Source organism: Zosterops lateralis (assembly GCF_965231275.1).
Source record: "Zosterops lateralis genome assembly, chromosome: 2".
NCBI classification, from domain to species: Eukaryota; Metazoa; Chordata; class Aves; order Passeriformes; family Zosteropidae; genus Zosterops; species Zosterops lateralis.
In genome coordinates, this window is record NC_139763.1 from 9,861,454 (window position 1) to 9,878,230 (window position 16,777).

A 16,777-nucleotide genomic window follows, 5' to 3' on the forward strand; every position below is an offset into this window, starting at 1 on the left:
TGGATTTGTGAGATAAGAATGTATTCTATTTGCCATCTGTTGGAGGTGGGGGGCAGTTATCTTATCTCTTCCAAGAACAATGTCTCCCTCCGGGGAGATGTCTCCTGCTAATGAGCCATTAAGTGACTCACTGCATGACTGATAAGGTACATCATCCCATTGTGAGATGCTCCACCCAGAAGGAGGAACCAAGTATTCCTACCTGCATAAAATAAGCTTGGTCTAAGCCATCGGCCCAGTTTTCTTCACTGGATTCCCAGAGGAGCAGCCATCTTCGCTGGATTCCCAGAGAAGCAGCTTCTTCCCTGCTGGATTCCCAGAGGAGGACCAGGCCCATCTACTCTATCACCAGACCTTCACAGAGAACTATACCCTTCTACAGGATCTCTGCTTCAGCAGCATTTCATCTGCCACTGCAGGAGGCACAGCCACCATCCAACTGGACTTTTACCAACACCCTGACTCCTCAGGGTGTCAGGTTTTCTGACTGTATCAGTAGTTTTGTTTGTACTAATTACATTTGTTGTTCTTTTTTTTCTATTTTAGTTTTTTCTAGTAAATAACTATTATTCCCATTCCCATACCTTTGCCTAAGAGCTGTTTTTTTTATTTTGAAATTGTGGTAATTCAGAGGGAGGGAGGGGGTTTACCTTTCCCACTTCACAGGAGGCTTTTGCCTTCCTTTACAGACTCCTGTCTTTTCAAACTAAGACAGATCTTGGCGCCCAACGTGGGGCACGAGGGCATTGAAAGGAAAAAGGGAATAATAGTTCTTAAGTAATCTAATTGTGTGTACTGATATAGAAACATCTTTGAGTGTCACCATGTGGTCTAGCTTACCTTGGTTTGGGTGGCACGTGATCGTGGCTGTATTTCTCCCATTTGCAGGCCCTTATCTAGATATGGGTCCTATAACTAAGGCTACTGTGGCTGTTATCCAGTTTGGCTTATAGGTTAATAAGGTGAGGAATTCATGGATCTTTAACTTCCTCTGGAAGGCAGGTACATGGATTCAGAGCTATCATACACTAACTGTGTGTTCTTGGGGTTACCTTAATAATGGTACCTATTGTGAAGAAATGACACCAAGGGAGATTTTCTCCCAACCTTTTAACCATCTTTTTGGGTCTGCTCCACCAGTTTTTGAAAGGTTAAGATCCACTCTGAATGCTAATGATGTCATACAATGGGTGGTGTTGTTGATATGCCTGTTATATTTAGCACTCAGAGATAAGAGAAGATTAACATGGAAAACTACCCTGACACCTGCCCCAGAGACTAGAGATGCTGCTGTTCCAGAGCCTGACCCTGCCCCACAGTCTGTCTCAGAAATGAACCACCCAGATTGGGTGGGGGTTCTAGTTAAGGAGATGAGTCAAATGCTGAAGGAGTGCATTTCCCCAGCTATTGAGAAACCCTCACTTTGTCTTCAAGAGGGACAGCCAAATAGTACAGCAGTGGAACCCACAGGTGTTACAACTGTCCAGGGTCCAGCCGAACCACAAAGGCAGTCACAGCCAGCAGCAGTTGCCCCGGTAGAAACAAGGAGGTCTAAGATGAAAGCTGAGCACCCAGATAAGGATAGGAATGGAGGAACCTCACAACCCACAGGGGAGCCAGAGGTTGCAATCATCACCGAGTCCCTGAGGTACAAAAGTCTCCGTAACCTGCACAAAGACATTGTGCGACGGAGACGTGAGGCTTATACTACCTGGTTACTCCGGGTCTGGGATCTTATGGGTACAGGCGTGCAGCTGGATGGTGGTGAGGCAAGGAACTTGGGACCCTTGACCCAAGACTCAGGTATGAATCAGATTTTTGTAAGGGAGCCAGGGTCTCTTTCTCTCTGAGAGCGGCTTTTAATGAGTGTCAGAGAGAGGTTTGTCCACAAGGAAAGAATGCAGGAGCACCACCATAGGATGCGCTGGAAGACCCTTGAGGAAGGGATCCAACAGCTGAGGGAAGTAGCAATATTGGAAGTACTCTTCGGGAGGGATGGACAGCATGACAATGACCCCGACAAAGTCAGGTGCACAGGGCAAATGCTGTGGAGCCTAGCAAACCTTGGGCCATCTCAATACACCACTTTTATTGCAACAATTGATGCAGATACTAACCGAGAGACCGTGGGTTCTGTTGCCAACAAGCTGAGGAATTATGAGAGCATGATCAATGGCCCAATGCAGGCTCATATCTCAGCTGTGATTAAGGAGTTCAAAGAGGAGATGAGGGAGATAAGGGAGGAGATGAAGAAAGTTAATGCAGCCCCTGTGCGAGTTACAGGCCCCAAATTCAGTGCCCAACATTCCCCAGCTAGAGACAGAGGGTACACCCCAAGGGCCAATTTGTGGTTCTTCCTGCGTGACCATGGGGAAGACATGAGTAGGTGGGATGGGAAACCCACTTCTGTCCTAGCAGCACGGGTGCGTCAGCTCAAAGAGGGAAACTCTAACCGAGGAACTTCCACCAAGGTGAAGGTAGCCTCGACCTCCCATGACCGAGCTGCCGGGTATGATGTGTCAGATCCCCTTGAAGGAACCTCTAGTATGTATGCCCAGGAAGGGAATAATAACCAGTGTTAGAGGTGCCCTGTCTCTAGCCAGGGAGAGGCACGGGAAAACCAGATCTTCTGGACAGTGTGGATCCGATGGCCTGGCACATCAGAGCCACAAAAATATGATGCTTTAGTTGATACTGGTGCGCAGTGTACTTTAATACCATCGGGACAGGTGGGGGCAAAGGCTGTTTCCATTGCTGGTGTGACAGGGGGATCTCAGCAACTGACCCTGGTGAAGGCCGAGGTGAGCCTGACCGGGAAGGAGTGGAAGAAACATTCTATTGTGACCGGCCCAGACGCTCCATGTATTCTAGGCATAGACTTTCTCCGGAACGGCTATTACAAAGACCCAAAGGGACTCAGGTGGGCTTTTGGAATAGCTGCTGTAGAGGCAGAGAACATTAAGCAGTTGAACACCTTGCCTGGATTATCAGAGAACCCGTCTGCAGTAGGACTCCTGAGGGTGGAAGAGCAACGTGTGCCAATTGCGACCTCGACAGTGCACCGCCGGCAATATCGGACAGATCGAGATGCTGTGATCCCCATCCACCGGATGATTCGTGAGCTGGAGAGCCAAGGGGTGGTCAGCAAAACTCACTCACCCTTCAACAGCCCCATCTGGCCTGTGCGCAAATCCGACAGAGAATGGAGATTGACTGTGGACTACCGTGGCTTGAATGAAGTGACTCCACCGCTGAGCGCTGCCGTGCCGGACATGCTGGAACTCCAGTACGAGCTGGAGTCCAAAGCAGCAAAGTGGTATGCCACTATTGACATTGCTAACGCGTTTTTCTCCATTCCTCTGGCAGCAGAATGCAGGCCTCAGTTTGCTTTCACGTGGAGAGGTGTGCAGTACACCTGGAACCGACTGCCCCAGGGGTGGAAACACAGCCCCACCATCTGCCATGGACTGATCCAGACTGCACTGGAAAAGGGTGAGGCTCCAGAACACCTGCAATACATCGATGACATCATTGTGTGGGGGAGCACAGTGGCAGAGGTGTTTGAAAAAGGAGAAAAAATCATCCAGATTCTCCTGAAAGCCGGTTTCGCCATTAAGAAGAGCAAAGTCAAAGGACCTGCCCGAGAGATCCAGTTCCTTGGAGTGAAATGGCAAGATGAACGCCGCCAGATTCCCACTGAGGTCATCAACAAGATCACAGCGATGTCTCCACCGACCAGCAAAAAGGAAACACAAGCTTTCCTGGGTGCCATAGGATTTTAGAGAATGCACATTCCCGAGTATAGCCAGATTGTGAGCCCTCTCTACCTGGTTACCCGCAAGAAGAACGACTTCCACTGGGGCCCTGAACAGCAGCAAGCCTTCACCCAGATCAAGCAGGAGATTGCTCATGCGGTAGCCCTTGGCCCAGTCAGGACGAGACCAGAGGTGAAGAACGTGCTCTACTCTGCAGCCGGGAACAATGGCTTGTCCTGGAGCCTTTGGCAGAAGGTGCCTGGTGAGACTCGAGGCCGACCCTTGGGATTCTGGAGCCGAGGTTACAGAGGGTCCGAAGCCAACTACACCCCAACAGAAAAAGAAATCTTGGCTGCCTATGAAGAAGTTCAAGCCGCCTCGGAGGTGATTGGCACGGAAGCACAACTCCTCCTGGCACCCCGACTCCCGGTGCTGGGCTGGATGTTCAAAGGAAAGGTTCCCACTACCCACCATGCCACTGATGCTACATGGAGCAAATGGATTGCCCTTATCACCCAGCGTGCCCGTATTGGAAATCCGAATCGCCCTGGGATTTTGGAGATAATTACGAACTGGCCGGAAGGTGAAAACTTCGGTCTCACTGATGATGAGGAACAGGAACAAGTGACAAGGGCTGAAGAAGCGCCACCATATAACCAACTACCAGCAGAGGAAACATGCTACGCTCTTTTCACTGACGGTTCTTGTCGCATCGTAGGGATAAACCGAAAGTGGAAAGCAGCCGTATGGAGCCCCACACGACAGGTTGCACAGGCTACCGAAGGAGAAGGTGGATCGAGCCAACTCGCTGAGCTCAAGGCTGTTCAGCTGGCCCTGGACATTGCTGAAAGGGAAAAGTGGCCAAGGCTCTACCTTTACACCGATTCGTGGATGGTAGCCAATGCTCTGTGGGGGTGGCTGGGAAGGTGGAGAAAGGCCAACTGGCAGCGCAGAGGAAAACCCATCTGGGCTGCTGATATATGGAAAGACATTGCCTCTCGGGTGGAGAAACTAACAGTGAAAGTCCGTCATGTAGATGCCCATGTCCCCAAAAGTCGGGCTGATGAGGAGCACCGAAACAACGAGCAAGTAGATCAGGCAGCAAGAATAGAGGTGTCAAAGATAGACCTAGATTGGCACCATAAGGGGGAGTTGTTCCTGGCTCGATGGGCCCATGATGCGTCAGGTCATCAGGGCAGAGATGCCACCTACAAGTGGGCACGAGACCGAGGGGTGGACCTAACCATGGACAGCATTTCTCAGGTTATCCATGACTGTGAGACGTGTGCTGCCATCAAACAGGCCAAGCGGGTGAAGCCCCTATGGTATAGTGGACGGTGGTCCAAGTACAAATATGGGGAGGCCTGGCAGATAGACTACATCACACTGCCCCAGACACGCCAAGGCAAGCGCTACGTGCTGACCATGGTGGAAGCCACCACTGGATGGCTGGAGACCTACCCTGTGCCTCATGCCACCGCCCAGAACACCATCTTAGGCCTGGAAAAGCAAGTCCTGTAGAGACATGGCACCCCTGAGAGAATAGAGTCGGACAACGGAACCCATTTCAAGAACGGCCTTATCAACACCTGGGCCAGAGAACATGGTATCGAATGGATATATCATATTCCCTATCATGCTCCAGCTGCCGGCAAAGTTGAACGGTGCAACGGACTCCTTAAAACCACCCTGAAGGCACTTGGTGGTGGAACTTTTAAAAACTGAGAAATGAACCTGGCAAAAGCAACCTGGATGGTCAACACCCGAGGGTCCATCAATCGAGCTGGTCCTGCCCAGTCTGAACCCGTGCACACAGTAGATGGAGATAAAGTCCCTGTGGTACATATGAAAGGTATTTTAAGAAAAACTGTTTGGATTAATCCCACCTCAGGCAAAGACAAACCCATCCGTGGGATTGTTTTTGCTCAAGGACCTGGTTATACTTGGTGGGTAATGCAGAAAGATGGAGAAACCCGTTGTGTACCACAAGGAAACCTAGTCTTAAGTGAGAAATGGGTGTAAGATTTCATTGTGATGCAGATGGAAATAGAATAAGGGGTGGATAATGTCCTGAATTTGTGAGATAAAAATGTATTCTATTTGCCATCTGTTGGAGGTGGGGGGCAGTTATCTTATCTCTTCCAAGAACAATGTCTCCCTCCGGGGAGATGTCTCCTGCTAATGAGCCATTAAGTGACTCACTGCATGACTGATAAGGTACATCATCCCATTGTGAGATGCTCCACCCAGAAGGAGGAACCAAGTATTCCTACCTGCATAAAATAAGCTTGGTCTAAGCCATCGGCCCAGTTTTCTTCACTGGATTCCCAGAGGAGCAGCCATCTTCGCTGGATTCCCAGAGAAGCAGCTTCTTCCCTGCTGGATTCCCAGAGGAGGACCAGGCCCATCTACTCTATCACCAGACCTTCACAGAGAACTATACCCTTCTACAGGATCTCTGCTTCAGCAGCATTTCATCTGCCACTGCAGGAGGCACAGCCACCATCCAACTGGACTTTTACCAACACCCTGACTCCTCAGGGTGTCAGGTTTTCTGACTGTATCAGTAGTTTTGTTTGTACTAATTACATTTGTTGTTCTTTTTTTTCTATTTTAGTTTTTTCTAGTAAATAACTATTATTCCCATTCCCATACCTTTGCCTAAGAGCTGTTTTTTTTATTTTGAAATTGTGGTAATTCAGAGGGAGGGAGGGGGTTTACCTTTCCCACTTCACAGGAGGCTTTTGCCTTCCTTTACAGACTCCTGTCTTTTCAAACTAAGACACCTGAGCACAGACTTTAAGATTTAGATAAGATCTTAATCTAAGAAAATGTTAGCTCTTCTTTTTTAAGCATATTCCACATTGCAACGCTCGTAAAAGAGATTTGTATTGTACAGTTTAATGATATCTGGTGGGAATACTTCACAGTAGACAAGTTTTCCCTCAGGTTTTTCATACATGTTTAGTCTACTTTTTTTCCTGACGTGTTGCTTATTTCCTTGTGTGCAGCATATTGGTCTGTTCCATCTGCAGAGCAAAGACAAACTGCTCATGAATTACCTGAAAGGAAAACAAATAGAAAAAAAAAATCGCTTTATGTAATAAAAAAAAAGGAATTTAAAAACCAGGTGAGATGAAGGCACAAAATCTGAGAGGAAATACTCTTCTCTCCAGTTTGGCTGTTAATACTTAGCCTTTCGTAGTTCAGGAAGCTTGTTGTGTGAATCTCTGTATTTCAGCAATGTTCCCCTGTGTCCCTTTGACTCACTAGGATTCTTGTAAAGTCTGAAAAAAACAAAAGAATCAACAACATTTGAGCATAATAAAGACCTTCTGAATTGCAGAAACAGATGTTTAATGTCTTACATTTGAAGTTCAAGTCTACTCAATCAGGTTTGGTTAAACCCCAAGGCTCAGGTCACGGTAGCATTTGTAAACAGAGGAGACAACGCAATTCTTGCCATCAGTAGAAAGCCTGACTTATAAATTAACAGGATGGACAGGTAATTCTCAAAGTGGCTTCCATTTATGTGTGGTTAGATGGAGTTCTTTTCAGAGACATCAGTGCTCTCACAATGACCATGTTGTTAAGGATGCCAGTCCCATCCACTACACCCTGCACTCAGTGGCGAGATGTCACACTGTTAACATGTCATTAACTTATGTGCTTTTTCTTCCCTCAAAGACCAGAAGAACCCTGAAGTATTCAAAATTTCTGAATTACATGACCGTCCATGACAGCTGCTGGAATTGTAAACGCTAATAGCCAACACTAAACAATCAACCTGTCAGCTTTTGGTGAAGTAAATTACAGGAAATCAGAAGTCAGCAGCCACTATAACATGTTTTTCCAGAGGAGCAAAATTCTAACATTGTGGATAAGTTGCTGGTTGTCACCCATAAACAAGGATAGCTGCTTTGTTCCTTCAGCAGCAGCAGTGCAGCTCCTTCATCATCTCAAACCCACAGTACACTGGCAGGATGCTCTGTTGTTTATGGCAAATAGCATGGGCTTCTGAAGGCAGAGTCCATCATCCCTTTCCAATTCCCCCTGGGGGAAAAAAAGAAGAATTCTGCCTTACACCCCTTTTAGATTCTTCACATAGTCAGAGCACCTCATGCAACTGCAAATATTTGACAAATTCTATCCACTGAAGGAAAACAGATTATCTATGAAAAAAATTATGTGAGCCTGCACTAAACCTTAATAACCTGTCCTTAAATAGTAATTTTAAAAGTGTTATCATGTCTCTCATTTTGATTTTATTTTTGATTTCCTGGATGAAGAATTTTGTCCTGCAGGCCAAATGTTTTAGAGAAAATCATACTATTTTTTTAGCAGATAGTTATGAGAAAAATAAGAATTGGATCACTTTTTGAACTTCTTTCTCTTGTCTAATTCAGCCTATTAGATGTGAAAGTCATGTACCTTACAAATTTTCATATTTTCTTTCTAAAAATCTTCTCAGCTGCATCTTTATGACTCACCTCTCTTGCTGTCAGCAGCACTAATCTTCATTTCCTGACACCCTGTGTATTTAGGAAGTCAATCCCCTCACCTCTACCTTTCTTGATAACATTATAATAGCATATCTGTGTAAGGTGAAAACTCCTGGAAAAACTATTTAACTATTTAATAATTGCCCAGTTCTTTCGAAAATCCCTTGTAAACCATCATTCTACATTTTGGTGACATCCATACACTCCTCCTGCCAGGGAGGTGCAGGGGAAGTTACCCTTCCTTCAGGACAGGTGCAAGCTCTCATGGTGTTCCCAATGGCACTTCCCTGGATGGCCTCGAGGAGAAACCTCTGCATTAATGAGCTGCCAACTTCCCTCTTGAAGTGAACCAACTGCTACCTGATTGCACTCTGTCTCCACAAAGAATGGGGCCAAAGTCCTTACCAAAATTCATTTTCCTTCTGATTCACTGCCATTCATTCTGTGGACAATGAAAATTATTGTGGCTGGTGTCACCAGCTTAACAAAAGCCAATTCAGGTACAAGGAGTTACTCCAGGTATGTATGCAGCCCTTGTCTTCTCACAGCAGCAAAGAATCATATTTGCAGGGGATCATCTGCAGGGTTAATTTTGTACAGAATCAATTTAGGCAGTTCAGCTAAAACATTTTCCAGCTGTCAGCTGAGCCAGCCTTGCCATGTCTGCCCTCAAACTTTCCCCAGCTGGTGTCAATGCTCAGTATCTCTCTGCATGCAGAATTCAGCCTTTCTTATTTCGTTGACATTATGATGTACTTTCCACAAGTGTCTCTGTGCCTTAGTTAAAGAAGAACAGCTGAAATGAAAGAATGTAAGAAATATCCACTTGGAAAATAATATAACAATGATTCAATGTAACCTGTGTCCTTTGCCCAAGGACCCTCTCATTATCCCTGTCTCTTTAGCTTTGGTGTTTGAGAGAGAGCACAGTGTTTAATTATTTACTGGTTGCTATAGTGTTGTTAAATGAACCTTTGAGGCTGTCATGTGGTGGGCAGAGCTGTCCCCTCACAAATATTAAAGCAGATCTGCAGCAATTTAGGTTTCCACAGATTCAAGAAACCTCATATTCCCATTTTCAGAAAGCAGAAAATAAGAAAGAAAATCAAACCCTGAAGTCTGCATTTAACAATTCAAGAGGCTCTTAGAAATTCATTTTTTTCTCTTAGAACTGTGCTCAGTTGTTCTTTTTCTGCTCGTTGCCATTTCACATTACTTCAGTGTATAAAAATGAGTTTGCAGACTTTCAGATTCTGAGGCTGCTAACTTACCAAACCTCTCCATATTCAGACAAGTTCAATCTGTATAAAGAACACAATGATGCATAAAACAGATACATTGCATTATGCAGCAGTCTAATTTATTTCATGAAATATATAACAAATGACCAAATATATTTTGATTCCACAGCCATGAACATTGTAGGCTTACAGCAATTCAGCATGACCGATGGAGCTGAAAATCATTATTTGTGAAGTGGGAGTTGATGAGTTAGAAAAGTAAGACATTTTGGGCATCCAGATGAGTATTTTTATGGAATAATGCAAAAATTATTGAAGGAGAAAAGAGATGACCAAAACAAAAGAATGAAAACAAGTGTGCAACTGAAATATTCTGTAGGGAAAAGCCAAGACTCATTTGCAACTAAGAAGTTTGTGGTATCTGTTAAGAAGCAACAAATGGATTTAATATAGTATTCTGTTTGCCTTCATAAAACTTGCCACTTTATCTTTGCGTAGCTTATACAAAAGTAATTCAACATAGCAATTGCTTACAACACTTTTTCAAAGTATTACCATGTGCCATGTGAAGATCTTGTCTAGATAAAACTATCAAGAATCTGGACTCAATTTCCACCCCTTTCAGAGAATACTGTTATTTTTGTGGGAGGGGGGGAATAAAGAGAGACGAAAGCAAAAATAGAAAAGATCCACAGATGTGAGACTACAGATATGGTCCTCATTCAAAAATATTGCCTGGCAGTCAGTCATTGAGTCAACAAGGAGAGGTAGCTTCTTACTGAAAAGAGTAAGGAGATTTTCCTAGGAGATGCACTTTTACTATTCCATTATAAGTTCCAATTACCTCTGTGCAAGTGATGCCTTGGGAAGGCTGACCTGGAGAGAAGACTGGACAGAGCTCAAGAATAAAGTAGATATTTATTGAAAGGCCTTTAAGGATATACCTTGGGCAGGACAAGAGCTGGGCCAGGGCTACACTCAAGGTGGACCCAAAATGGTCACAAAATGGACAACAAGGTTTCACATTTTTATAGGTTTTGGTCCATTTGCATATTGGGGTTAATTGTCCAATTACAGCTTCAGATTATGAAGTCTCATCCTTCTTTTTTTCTCTCTTCAGTCCATCATTGTTTATGCTTTTGGGCCTGAAACTTGTAACCATTGTCCTTGGTCTCAAGCTGTGAAAGGATTTGTTTTGTCTCCCTACTCTGTGAAGAGAGCTTAGTAACACTTAATATGAGCCTCAGAACTGCACCTCTAGGCAGAACAGAATCTGAAAAACATGAAAGCTGAAACTTAAGGCATCATTTCCTCCCTTTAGAGGCTTGACAAAGCCTTTTCCTTGTCAAGTCTCTATTCTAAATATCTACTAATAATAGGTATTCAACAACAGATAAGTATCTAACAATAGTAAACAACTAACAATAATAATATAATAATAAGCATCTAAAAATAATGAACATCTAACAACAGATAAATATCTAATAGTAAATAAATATCTAGCAATAATAATAATAATAAACATCTAACAGTAATGTCTTGCACAGCTGGGTACCATGCAAAGAAGAACAGTGATTATTTGAAAAACAAAATAGGGTCTTTTGGACTGAAGATGAGTATAGAGTAATTGTAAAGCATGTAACTAGAGTAAAGAGTGACAAGTTGACAGCACAATTCAGATACAAATGTACAGGCACGCAGATGAAGCAGTTCTACATCAGGATACAGCACTTGTGCACCAGGGACCTGTCCCAGATCCACTGAAGCTATTAAATGCAAGGCTGGGAAGATGGGGGAGAACCCAGTGCTACTGACCTAAGGAAAATGAATTAATGTTCTGAAATACTTTCCCTTGATAAAAAATTTCATACATACTGTGGAGAAAAAAATTTCCAGCAGCTTGTCCAGCCACTGGAGTGCTGATTTTATTTATGAGTGCCCTAATAGGTCTTATTTGCTTCTGCTTCAATGAATAAAGCTCTAAAGGAGAGCAAGCAAATGGAGAAGCACTGGCTAGGAATTACCAAATGGCTGATAGGCAGCACCTGACATTTCCTACTCAGCTTTTGTGCAGATCTGGATGCGCTGTGCTGGTGGCATGAGCACACAAACAAAACCCCGAGTTAAAATCCACACTGCAAAACATGCTCAGTGCAATTAAAGCAGTGAATTATTGAATAAACAATATCCTTAACTCACCCTGTTGGGACGAGCTGGAGCTTCTGTAGAATGGGGCATGGCTTGTGTTCCTCCAGCATCCAGAGGGTTTGCCTGTGGCAGCAACCTTGCATTTCACAGCATGACTCAAATCATTGCTTCTGTCAGGACCTTCATCTTATAGATCAACAAATAAGCAAACCTGAAATCTGCTGGAATGGACCTACTGATAGTTTTAAAGAAATTTAAATCAGTTTTTCATAGGAAAATTGCTTCAAAGGCTTTAATAAACGTGAGCTCAGGCAAATGGAAACAAAACAAAAACTATTAAAGAAACAAATCTGAATTTTTTCCACTTCCAAAGTTGCAAAGTTGCCCATGCGTGTAAATTGCACAAATAAAATCAATGAATTCTGCTTTAGGAAATAACTTAATTCCTATTCACAGGTTAAAAAAGCAACTTTTACTTTTTCTACAAATATAAAATTTCTCACATAAGCATAAATTTTTTATTATGTGGGCTTCCTTTAAAATAAAACAAGCTTTCACTTTTACAGTAGTTTTGTGCTGTATCCTTTACATATAACCATCAGAAACGAGTGAATATTGAGTCAATTACAGATTTCTGGTATATAAATTTCTTCTACATTCACAGATTTAAAATCCCTTAGGAACAATTTCACAATCTAACTGATGACATTTGTGGCCGTGTCTCAGAATCAGCTCAATCATTTGAGAACCATTCCTTTATCCAGCAGTGACCTTTTATTTTCAAAGTATAGAATATGCTGAATAACTCTGGTAAATGATCTGTGGATAGAAAGGGCTGTCTTGCTTCCCTAAAATCTTTGCAATATATTTGGCTCATTAAAGACATCCCAGAAACTATAAGGAACACCAAAATATTGTACATCCTATTTCAACTTCAATGATAGTGAGACAATTTAAAAATGATAGAAGTTCAAAATAGTATAAAGTCATTTAGAAACAACATTTTGGTCAAAAATCTGAAATTTATACCAAATTTTCTTGCATCCACAGGAAATTCAAAAACATTTGCAACAGAAATCTTTTACTTAGCTTTTTTTTCGCCTTGCCTTGTTTCTCCTAGACTCAAGTTATTTTAAATTTCATTTATTATATTGCTGCAGATAATCAATAGATTTGATTTAGACTGGCAAGTTGGCTTTCTACAAAGAGATCTCAAGGAGAGAGTCGATTACAGCACTGGAGCCTCCTCAGGAGAACAAATCTGTAAGCAATCTAATCGCTGTCATCATTTATCAGGCTGCACTGCATTAGCTCGTATTTTTTTTGTGTTACAGGTGAGTAGAGCAAGACTTTTGAACGAAGGATTAAACTTCATATAGCATAGGAAAATCAAGCTTTTTTCCAGCATAAACTCCACAAATGTAGTTCTTCTCAGAGACATATTCACAGGGATTGATTCCTCAGCCTCCCATGGATCCATTTTCCTGGGGCAGAATGAGGCACTGCATGTGTAAAATGGTGTTGCTTCTCTCTGCACACAACTTGAGCAGAGAGAGCCTCCAGCACCAGGCTCTCTGGCCCCTTGAACAGCACACTGAAGATAATGAATTGCTTCCTGTATCACATTAGTGGAGGTGTCCTCATATTGAAAACATGAGGATGCAGTGGTTATTGCTGTCATATTCTGACAACACACTCACATATTCCTGGAGAGTGGAGAAGTTATGAAGACAGCTAACAGTGCCCAATGTCACTTTGGTGTGCTGGGACTCTGGGACTACTCACCTTAAATATTGTTGGATCCAGCTGGGGCAAAAAGGGAAGATAAGTATTTATAAAACTGCCAGAGAAGGATAACTTCCCTAATTTCTCAACACTGGCCCCTGCAGTCATGCTGTGGTGATGTGGCAGGGTCCTGCACACAGAGCTGTGCTGTCCTGGCTGTTCAGACTGTCACTGCCCTGACCCAGAACAGCAGGAATGGGGAACACACACCTGCAGGGCTGTGAGACATCCTTGTGTGGTTTGATTCACGGTGTGGTGGCAGCAATGTACTCCACCTCATCCCCAGGACTTGCAGTGATTTCACTGAGAGGCAAAACCACCTGAGCCAGGGCCAGGCTGCCAGAGGCCTCCAGGAGAACAACAGTTCCCTTGTGGCTTCCACTAAAAGAACTCAAAGTGCCCCATTAACAGGCAAATCCCCATCCTCCCTTGCCGTGGTGTAGTATGGCTCTTGTGAAGTGAGGGGCTTGGGTTTTGGATGACTTTTCTTTGCTATTTCTGAAATACAAGAAGATTGTGCCATCAAATATCTTTCAAGGAGAAAAGCCAGTTAAGAGAGGGATTGTACAGTCTGTCTTAAATTATTTGATTTATGGATTGACTTCCTTTATAAATATTCATTCCTGGCTTCTTTATTTTCTTAGTTTATTTTTTCTGGCTGATATGGATCCAAATTTAAGTGCATTCATGGTGTACAAATATGTATATCTTTTTCCTTTGAGAATATAAAAAGACAACAAATGCTGTCATAACCCATTGCTCTCTTGATATATATCCCTTAGTGAAGTGCATGGATTCCCCTGGCTGGAAAATGACATCATGAATGAGAAGCCTGCTATTTCTAAAATGTGGGACTTTTTGCTTAGTTTTAACAATGTCAGAATTCTCAGGGTGATGAAATGACAAAACCACACATTCTCCTCTCATGGCAACCAGAAGTTACATCAGGGCAATATCCTGACAATATCCACTGCTACAGCTTTAGTGCCGTGACAGAGTAGTTGTGTTTGCTCAGTGGGCTCATAACAAGCTCCTACAAAAGACTTGTCTTCCCTCTCTTGCCTTGTGCACTGAGGCAGAGCAGATATATTCGTGTGGCTGAGTCTTGCCACAGACGGGAGCAGCAGCTCCAGGGGGTAGAGAGGGCAAAACTTTGGCTGCTTCTTCTCTGCATGGCAAGAAAAGTCAATGGAGTTACAGAGAAAGAAGTGTGTCCTTTCAAAAGCTACTGGAAAGGCTTTCATTAGTATTGTGGAGGCATAAAGTCTCCTCCATTTTTTATAGCTGACCTGTCTCTTTATATTGTACAGCATGAGGAGGTAGTAGCCTCCACACCTTTTGCTGTCTGTGAGTTTTGTAGAAAAGCACCTGTCTTTGGAATTCCACTGGCTTTAACATAACGTACCTAGCAGTGAGGATTCCCAAAGATTCTGAAATGCGAAATATTGAGGGGGATGGACAGATTTCTGTCTTCAAGTTCTGCAGAAAACTGTAATTTCTTATGAGTTTAGTTTTGTTTTCTTTGTTTTGGTTAGTGATGGGGACTGTTTTGGTTTTTTTTAATATTAAAGGAAATCCAACAATGATTTCACTCGGAATGATTTCTTTTTCCCAGGACTACATGATAACTGTTCATGTATTTTTTGTGTTCTGTGATGAAGATATTTTTTCTGAAGTCAAGATTAGAGCTTGGATTTTGGAATGATCTGACATTTTAGATTCACCTGTTCTGTTTTTAGTATCCTCATCATAAGTACTGTGGGACCAAGGGGCTTCTAGAAGTAGTCTTTTGTGGAAATGCTCATAACAGAAATGGCTTCCAACCACAGATGTTGTAAAAAAACTCCACCTAAAAGATAATAATTAACAGATACATCTTTCCTGAAAGTTCTTTTTACAGGCTAGGGCACTTATACTGTAGTCTTCCCTACAGTGGCTACAACAGAAGTAGAGATTTATTCAGTCAGAGCACTGGGCTGTGAGACTGTAAATCTAAGTTCTATTCCCAGCTCTGTCTCAGAGCCTGACTTTGATACCTAAGGCAAGTCATAGACTCTCTGTACTCCAATGCTAACATGAAGAATGGCAATGGTGACTTGTGCAGTTTTCCACAGCCATGCTGAGGTTAAATTAAATGAGATTGCAGGATACATTTCAGATTTTTTTACTAATGGGTGGGTAAATGGAATTAACAGGGGTATCACTTTTAATATATACAAACATGGGGAAAGTCTCTTATTCATCTAGAGTGAATATACAAGATAAAGATATTATAAATGGTTTCCTTCTCTGGTGTATGAATAGATACACTTGAGATATTTGTGGACTTTGAACTGATTTTGACTAAAATTAGTGAAAATACATAGCTATTAGTGAAAACACATGACTATAGGAGCAAGTTGTTGAACTGATCAAGTTGCAATAACTAATAACTAATTCATCTGTAAAATTATCTGTAAAGATGTTATTAGGGCAAAATAAGAGCAGGCTAAATCTTATCTTAACATCATCTAAAATGGTGAGTTTACAAGAGCAAAATGGTACAGTTGTTACAGGCAGAATAAGGCCACTGTACTGACCATTCAACTGTATGGTAAAGTGCTTTAATTTGGCTCTGCTCAGCCTGCCAGTGATCTTATTCTGCATCATGCAGGCAGGTGTAGAAGAGACTTGTTTGCTAATTAGTGTTATGATTTCAGATGCACAGCTGTAATGAAGCATGAAATGGCAGTCACCAGTGCTATTCCTGCAGCCCTGGTACGTCAGCCTGATGAGATGGCTGCACATTGTCAATACTAGCAGGCAGAAAGTCCCAGAAGAAAAAATACTAGCTCAAGTGAGAAGGGGTTATTTAGTGGAGGGCAATTAAAGAGACTGATAGTCCTAATTACACATGCAAGTGCAGAAACTAGGTAAGCTTTTAGTACAGTGGTGACAAGAGTTACACTCTATTAGGTTCTGACTCTTAAGGATGCTGCAGAGGAAACGTGTTAATTCAGAGCATCAAAGAGCATTAGAAAAATCCCACCAGATAATAGCAGTGGTGAGAGCCTCACCAATCAGATCTGCTATTGTTTAGTGAATTACTGTATGGAAAAGACTGCTGTGAGCCTGTGAGAAACTGGGAGGCCACTTCTTCATCAACATCTCAAGGTGACATACACAAGTAGTTTGGAGGATCAGTGACACATCCAATACAGCTGGCTGTTGCATGGGTATTTTTTCATTATATTCTATTTTGGATACGAACTTGCAAGGACTTTTTGGAAAAAGATTAGACAGGGTGTATTCTGTTTGTGAACGTGTGAAAAATTCCAGAGAGAACAAACAAGTCTTTTCCACCATG